This window comes from Aegilops tauschii, chromosome 5 (genome assembly GCF_002575655.3).
Source record: "Aegilops tauschii subsp. strangulata cultivar AL8/78 chromosome 5, Aet v6.0, whole genome shotgun sequence".
In the NCBI taxonomy this organism is placed as follows: domain Eukaryota; kingdom Viridiplantae; phylum Streptophyta; class Magnoliopsida; order Poales; family Poaceae; genus Aegilops; species Aegilops tauschii.
Genome location: NC_053039.3, coordinates 349,950,678 through 349,958,860, shown reverse-complemented (window position 1 = coordinate 349,958,860; position 8,183 = coordinate 349,950,678).

Genomic DNA, 8,183 nt, shown 5'->3' with positions numbered 1-8,183 from the left:
TACCATCATATGATTCAATGTTCACGGGTTTAAAACCTTCTGGGAATTCGTGATCCATTACTTCATCAGTGAAGCATAGGGGGTGTGCGGCGCCTCTGTGCCGGGCTATATCACGACGCAGTTCATACGAGTCTTGTCTGCTGTATTCGGCCCGGCCAAATTTGCTTTCAGTATATCCGGCATGACGGTCTTCGTCACGCGTTCGGGCACGCCCCCGTGATCCGTAGATCGACCTTGCATGTCCTGCTTTGTTTTCCAATACGTCTCGCAGGTCCTGCGTGTTACCCCGGGCCTTGGTATTTTTGTTTGACTGGCGACGGGCTGCGGGCTGGACTTCGGCCTGATATGCCACTTTATCTCGGCCACGAGGTGGCCGGTCAGCCGCATCATACGCTGGAAATGTAGGCTTTAATGCTTCCTCCTCGAGTTGGGGTAGCAACCTACGCTTTGGGTAACTTTTGGTTGGGCGCTCGAGTTCCTATTCCTCGGCCGCCAGGACCTCAGTCCATCTATCTGCTAGCACATCTTGGTCAGCTTGAAGCTGTTGTTGCTTTTTCTTCAGGCTTTTTGCTGTGGCTATAAGCCGGCGCTTGAAGCGCTCCTGTTTGACGGGATCCTCAAGCACGATAAATTCTTCGTCGCCGAGGCTCACCTCGTCTTCAGAGAGAGGCATGTAATTTTCATCCTCTGATTCTCCATCTGTTGCCTGTTCCTTAGGGCTAGCTTGCCCATCCTCCCGCTCGAGGCCTGGCTGGAGGGGATTGTCTTCGTCTTCGGCACTATCCACAATGTTATTGCCTCTTGTGCCGGTATCGCCGCTTTTGCTATGGAGGGGCTTAGAACGGCGTCGTTGACGCCGGTGCTTAGATTGCTTCTCGAGGGGATTATCCTCTGTTGCCTTGCCATCGCTTTCTTCGGGGGTGTCCACCATGTATATATCATATGATGAGGTGGCAGTCCAGCGCCCTGTGGGCGGTGGTTCCTGTTCTTGTCCTACATCGTCGTCCATACCGTCGATGTCTTCGGAGCCGAAATCAAGCATGTCGGTTCAGTCGTCGACAGTGGCTATTAAGTGGGTGGTCGGTGGGGAACGAATTTCTTCGTCGTCCGCTTCCCACTCGAGCCGGACACAGTTCGGCCAAGGGCCTCCTGACAAGGAGAGAGACCATAATGAATTTAGCACATCGCCCAGGGGCGAGTGCTGAAAGATATCCGTGGAGGAAAACTCCATGATCGGTGCCCAATCAGATTCGATAGGCACTGACGCAGGCGGTTCGGAGCCTGTGGCCAGGGACGAATCCAAGAGTCCGGCAACACAGGTCTCATAGGAGATGAAGTTGGTATTCGGCTCTATCGCCACTGAGTGTGCGGCCTCCGTGGCGGGGTCCATCCACCCGTCCTCGGACGGCGCAATCTGCTCCGGATTGAGGGCCGGAGTAACCATATGTGTGATCTCCAGAACACCGTCCGACGGCAGAGCTAAGTCATGCTCGTCGCGACTGTGCGGCGCACCTGACATGGGCTCGAATCCGTCAAAGATCAAGTCTCCGCGGATGTCGTCAGTATAGTTTAAGCTTCCAAACCTGACCTGATGGCCAGGGGCGTAGCTCTCGATCTGCTTCAGATGGCCAAGCAAGTTGGCCCGTAGTGCGAAGCCGCTGAATACGAAGATCTGTCCGGGGAGAAAAACCTCACCCTGGATCCCATCGTCACCGATGATCGAAGGAGCCATCAAGCCTTATGGTGACGGTGCAGTGGAACTCTCAATGAAATCACCAATGTCGGTGTCAAAACCGGTGGATCTCGGGTAGGGGGTTCCGAACTGTGCGTCTAAGGCGGATGGTAACAGGAGGCGGGGGACACAATGTTTACCTAGGTTCGGGCCCTCTCGATGGAGGTAATACCCTACTTCCTGCTTGATTGATCTTGATGATATGAGTATTACAAGCCTTGATCTACCACGAGATCGTAGAGGCTAAACCCTAGAAGCTAGCCTATGATTATGATTGGTGTTGTCCTACGGACTAAACCCTCCGGTTTATACAGACACCGGAGGGGGCTAGGGTTACACAGAGTCGGTTACAAGGGAGGAGATCTACATATCCGAATTGCCAAGCTTGCCTTCCACGCAAAGGAGAGTCCCACCCGGACACGGGACGAAGTCTTCAATCTTGTATCTTCATAGTCCAACAGTTCGGCCAAAGTATATAGTCCGGCTGTCCGAGGACCCCCTAATCCAGGACTCCCTCACCCCATCCTCGAGCACCACGAATATATCCGGATCCTCTTCGAATCTGGGGTCAAGGTCCCGATTGTGGCCCTCGGGCTGCGGGGCGGGGCTTTGAAGCCCTTCGGAAATCTTTCGCCAGTGCTGTTATAAATGGATGAATTAATATTCATTGAAAGTAGCTCAGGGACGGGAGGAGGAGCTGGGAGAGCTAGCCATATTGGAGTGGTCTTTCCTAGCAATCTTTGAGGAATTTTCCCGCGTGGTGCCAAATGGACCTGAGATCCAATCTCTTTAAATAGATGCTCTTTCGCATGGCCGGGGTGTTATGTGCAAAAATACCCTAACCTCTCGCATTCGCTTGACATGTGGAAGCTGAAGTTGTTGATACACAGAAGCCGAGGGGTACGGCATTAAATGGAAGGCCGAATACATCACTTTGAAGTCATCGGAGGAAGAACCTGCCTTGCAATGCCGAAGACAATCTGCGCGCTGGACACCTCGTCATTGAAGTCTGGTTCGGGGCTACTGAGGGAGTCCTGGACTAAGGGGTCCTCGGGGGTCTGGCCTGTTAGCCATGGGCCGGACTGATGGGCTGTGAAGATACAAAGACCGAAGACTCTACCCGTGTCCGGATGGGACTCTCCTTGGCGTGGAAGGCAAGCTTAGCGATCGAATATGAAGATTCCTTTCTCTGTAACCGACCTTATGTAATCCTAGATCCCTCCGGTGTCTATATAAAGCGGAGGGCTAGGTCTGTAGAGGCCAATGCTCATAGCCATAGTCATACAGGCTAGACTTCTAGGGTTTTAGCCATTACAATCTCGTGGTAGATCAACTCTTGTAATACTCATATTCATCAAGATCAATGAAGCAGGAAGTAGGGTATTACCTCCATAGAGAGGCCCGAACCTGGGTAAACATTGTGTCCCCTGTCTCCTGTTACCATCGACCTTAGACGCATAGTTCGGGACCCCCTACCCGAGATCCGCCGGTTTTGACACCGACAAGGACCATACGCGGCGACCGCCGCTCACCACCCGGCGTAGCTCCCCATCCTGGCGAGGACGGTGGGCTACGCGTCTGCATCGACATCCCAGGGCTCAACAGGGCCGCATCCCAAGAGCGCTTCTGGCCTTCGCGCGTTGGCTGGTGCGAAGGTCCACCTCACAACTACGTTCGCATGTCATTTTTCCTGCCGAACGCGGCTTTCACCTTCCAGCGTCGCTTAGGGAGCATCCTGGCGGCTCAGGAGGCCAGGCACCACGTAGTCCTGGCGGAGATGGCAACGGTCCTCAAGGAACCACCCGAGCCCCCAGAGCCTCCTGAGGCCCAGGGCCCTGGCGGCTCGTGAGGAACGACTCCTTCAGCGCGCATCTTCGGCTGCTTCAACATCCCTTCAACAACGGTACCAGGTGACATCTTTCGGTTTACTCGGCTGGGAGCGCCCCTCGGGCTGCATCATTCCCAGGCCGCACGGGCCTGTCCCTGCGGCATGTATCTTTCTGCATCTTTAGTTTACTCTGCTGGGAGCGCCCCTCGGGCTGCATCTCCCCCAGGCCGCTCGGGTCCGTCCCGGTGGCATGTATCGTTCTTGCATCTACCTAAGCTAACTGGCCTCTTTGCTTGAGTCATTCTATGGTAATCACCTGCTTTATTGTTACTCGTCGTGGCCGCCCGTGTTGCTGAACGGCCCCCTCGCCCATTCCGCAACGGGGGCTACTCATGCTGGAACGGCGCTTGTGCTCGGGTCCGTCCCTGCAATGCTGACAAATCTGAGCGGTCGAGCTCTGGCTCGTGGCACGCCCTGCGTACGTCACCTCACCAGGCCCTCAGTGCCTTCATCTTCTTGCGGAACGACCAGTGGCAGACCGGCAAGCGCGGTTGCAATCTGTATCCCTCCTTGCACTAACCTGCAGGAACCTCCCAAGGATGACAGCGGGCGGCACCGCGAGCTCATTCTCTCCCCATGCAATTCGCTTGCACGTTAAAGGGGGGGCTCCTGAGCATCACGACTCAGGAGCTCTTACTGGATCTCCAGCCCTCACCCCCTGGCCTTGACCACGGCATCACGACCTGGCATACTAGCGGCAGCTGAGCTCGCTCGAGGGCTGGGACCCGAGGACGTAGAGCACACATAAGAGTGTGAAAAAGAGAGGGAAGCTCGCACGGGCCTAACCCGGTTACACTATGGCCACTGACGCGCGAACCTGGCGCTGCAGAAGGGATCAACTCTGGACCGCTAAGATAAGTCTCGCACTCAGATCAGCCAAGCACTGCGGCACAGGGTTCCCATCACTTGCAGCCTTGCTACGGCAACGTCGCCTTCCTTTCCTGCCCTCGGGTAGTTGCTTGCGTGCTAAAGGGGACCTCTTGAGCATTGCGCCTTAGGAGCTCTTACTGGACCTCGAGCCGCTCACCTCCTGGCCTTGACCACGGCATCGCGACCTGGCATACCAGCGATGGCTGCAGCCTGCCTAAGGACCGGGACCTGTCATCGTAGAGCACCAAGCTACCGCGAGGTTCGGAAAGGAGGGACTGAGCCGAAGCAAGACACGCAATCGTGGATCTTCATAACAAGGATAATATTAACAAAACTCACTACAGATCCTTTACACGCCCCATGGGGCTCATCTTGATTCCTCGCAGGGAACAAAAGGAGAAGGTTTCTAGGAGCCCTATCTACGAGCGTCACCGCCGACGCCATCATCAACAGTGGGCCACGGGAGGCCAACGCCAACCCCATCCAGATCAACAGCGGCGACGGGCAGACACTGCTGCTGCGCTCCAGGCACGGCGAGAGCTCGGGGGCACATAGCTGTCGTCGCTCGTCTCCGGAGTCTCGTAGGGCTCAGGAGAGTCGCTGGACTTCCAAGCACCATCGCTGTTGTCGGTGGAACTGCTGGCGAGGCCAGCGGCAGGCCTGGCTCCTGCCGCAGTGCCGTCCCGATGGCCCCCTCCAGGGCAGCACTCCAGGCGGCGGCCTCCCTCGTCAAAGACCTTGAAGAACATCGTGGAGGCGCTGTTGTATTCAAAGTGGATGGCGAGGGCACCCTCCGTGCGGCAAGCTCGGGCGACCTCGCCCCATCCGCGGGTCATGAAGATCTTGCCTGGGGAGACGACCTCGACCCCGGCCCCCATCACCGGGGCGTCGCACTCGGCGTGCTGCAGCCACAGCTCGAGTGGCCCCCTCGGCGGCATCTCAGCGGAGAAGAACTGCGGGAAGCGAATCCAAGAGCGCGGTGGCATCACCACCCACACCACAAGTTCACGTGAGGAGCCCTCGGCGTGGGTTCCTGGGGCGGCGGCGCGCACCACCACGGCACGGCCACCACGGCCGTGGCACGATCGGCGCCGATTGTTGCCCCTTCCTCCGGAGCCCTCTGCATGGGCGTACAAAGGCAGCGGATATCCCGGGGGAGGCCGCTCATGCCAAGGCCTCGTCATCTCCGGCCTCACGACGATGTCACGGGAGCGGGCCGGCCTCTTTGGCGGGAGTGGCCCTGGCTCTTCGCGGGGAACTTTCCCCTTTTCTGCAATAGAGAACCTCCGTATCGGCACCATGGACGACACGACAGAGCAGTGAAGCAAGGAAGAAGGAGCAGGTGGAATGGAGGAAGAGATGGGCAACGGGGGCTCCGCCCCTCTCTCCATTTATAGCCAGGAGAAGGCGAACCGGTGACCCCCACGATCATAGGTAATGATGGCTTTTCTGCATGCGCCAGGGACTCGTCAAGTCGGGCGGTTGCCGAGGCAGCGTGGGGAAGCGGAGACACCCACGTCCCGTCAACCGCCACGCGTCAATCAAGGCCGCAGGCTATTGGGGCCCGCGGCGCTCCGCACTTGACCCTTGGCTTCGCCTCGAAGCCATGTCCGAGCGCACCTTGGGCCCGGGGGCTACTGTCGGCGTCCTGGGAATGGGGGTACCCAGGCTTGCCTGCCGCGGCCCAGGGTGTGGCTCCTCTAACGGCTGGTACAGCCCATCTTCATCAGCAAACACACAAGACCCTTGCGAGGGGCCAAGCCTCGCGAGGGGGACGACACAAGACCTCCTTAGGGGCAGCCTCACTAGGCTGGGTCGCGAGGAGCGGAGAGATCAAGGCGAGGGGCACCTCGTGAGGTTCCCGTGACGTGAGCCATGACGACCAAGGCCAGGCGGGCGCCAGCGGGCGCAGAGTACTGGTTTCCTCTTTGGTGCTAAAGGAGCAGGTGCAGGCGAGGAGTCCCTAGGCGTCAGGCAAAGGTTTCCATATCGGTGCAACGAGACCAAGACCAGCAGGACGGCAGGACAGAGGTCATCACGGAGCCCATGACGGCGTCACCACCAGAGCCTTTGGCAGGCGAAGACCACCTTTTGTTAGGATAGCTTGTACTAGTTGTCCCCCTTCAAATTGGCCACTGTGGGATCCCTTCCCGCCTAAACATTTGGGAAGAGGACCGGGGCCTCTATAAATAGGACTAGCCACCACCATAAGAGAGAGACTCATCGGAGACTAATCTGGGACTGATCTGAGACTGAGCTAAGAATCAGCGGGGATGGATCGAGAACTGATCTTGGACGGATCATTCCGACCATCCTCGACCACGCAAGCTCCTCGAGCTCAAGAACACCTCTCCTCAGGAGGTTGTTCTTCCCTTGTACTTGTTCATCCCCGGCCTACAAGGCAATCCACCACACCACACTGGAGTAGGGTATTGCACCACATCGGTGGCCCCAACTAGTATAAACTCTTGCGTCCCTTGTCCCTTGGGTTCGGCGAGCTTGGCCTTGAATCGTTGTGAGAGTGTGAGCTAGGGGAGAGAGATCTTCGTGTGCACCCCATAGTTCGAACCTCAAGGGTTTGCCGGAACCCGTAATGCGACATGTTATGATCAGCAATACTAGTTGGAATGGCTTCCACCGACTTAGTAACGTACTCAACAGCAACGAAAATATGAGTATACCCATTAGAGGAAGGAAAAGGTCCCATATAATCAAAACCCAAACATCAAATGGTTCAATAACAAGTGAATAATTCATAGGCATTTCCTAGCGTCTACTAATATTACCAATTCTTTGACATTCATCACAAGACAAAACAAACTTACGAGCATCCTTGAAGAGAGTAGGCCAATAAAAACCATATTGTAATACCTTGTGTGCGGTTCTATCTCCAGCATGGTCTCCTCCGTAGGCCTCGAGTGACACTTGTGTAGGATCTATTCCTGTTCATGCTCAGGTACACAATGTCTAATAACACCATCTACTCCTTCTTTATAAAGGTGTGGTTCATCCCAAAAGTAATGTCTTAAATCATAGAAAAACTTTTTCTTTTGCTGGTATGTGAAACTAGGTGGTATAAATTTAGCAAAAATGAAATTAGCATAATCAGCATACCATGGAGCACTACGAGAAGCATTTATGAGAGCTAATTGTTCATCAGGAAAGCTATCATCAATAGGTAGTGGGTCACCAAGAACATTCTCTAACCTAGACAAGTTATTTGCTACGGGGTTCTCAGCTCCCTTTCTATCAATAATATGCAAATCAAATTCCTTTAACAAGAAAACCCATCTAATAAGTCTAGGTTTAGCATCTTTATTTTCCATAAGATATTTAATAGCAGCATGATCAGTGTGAACAGTTATTTTGGAATCAACAATGTAAGACCTGAACTTATCACCAGCAAATACAACTGCTAAAAATTCTTTTTCAGTAGTGGCATAATTTCTTTGAGCACAGTCTAGAGTTTTACTAGCATAATGAATAACATTCAATTTCTTATCAACTCTTTGTCCCAGAATAACACCAACAGCATAATCACTAGCATCACACATAGTTTCAAAGGGTAGTTTCCAATCAGGTGGTTGAACAATAGGTGCAGAAATCAAGGCTTTCTTAAGTATTTCAAAGGCTTCTACACAATCATCATCAAAAACAAAAGGAACATATTTTTGCAAAAGATCGGTGAGAGGC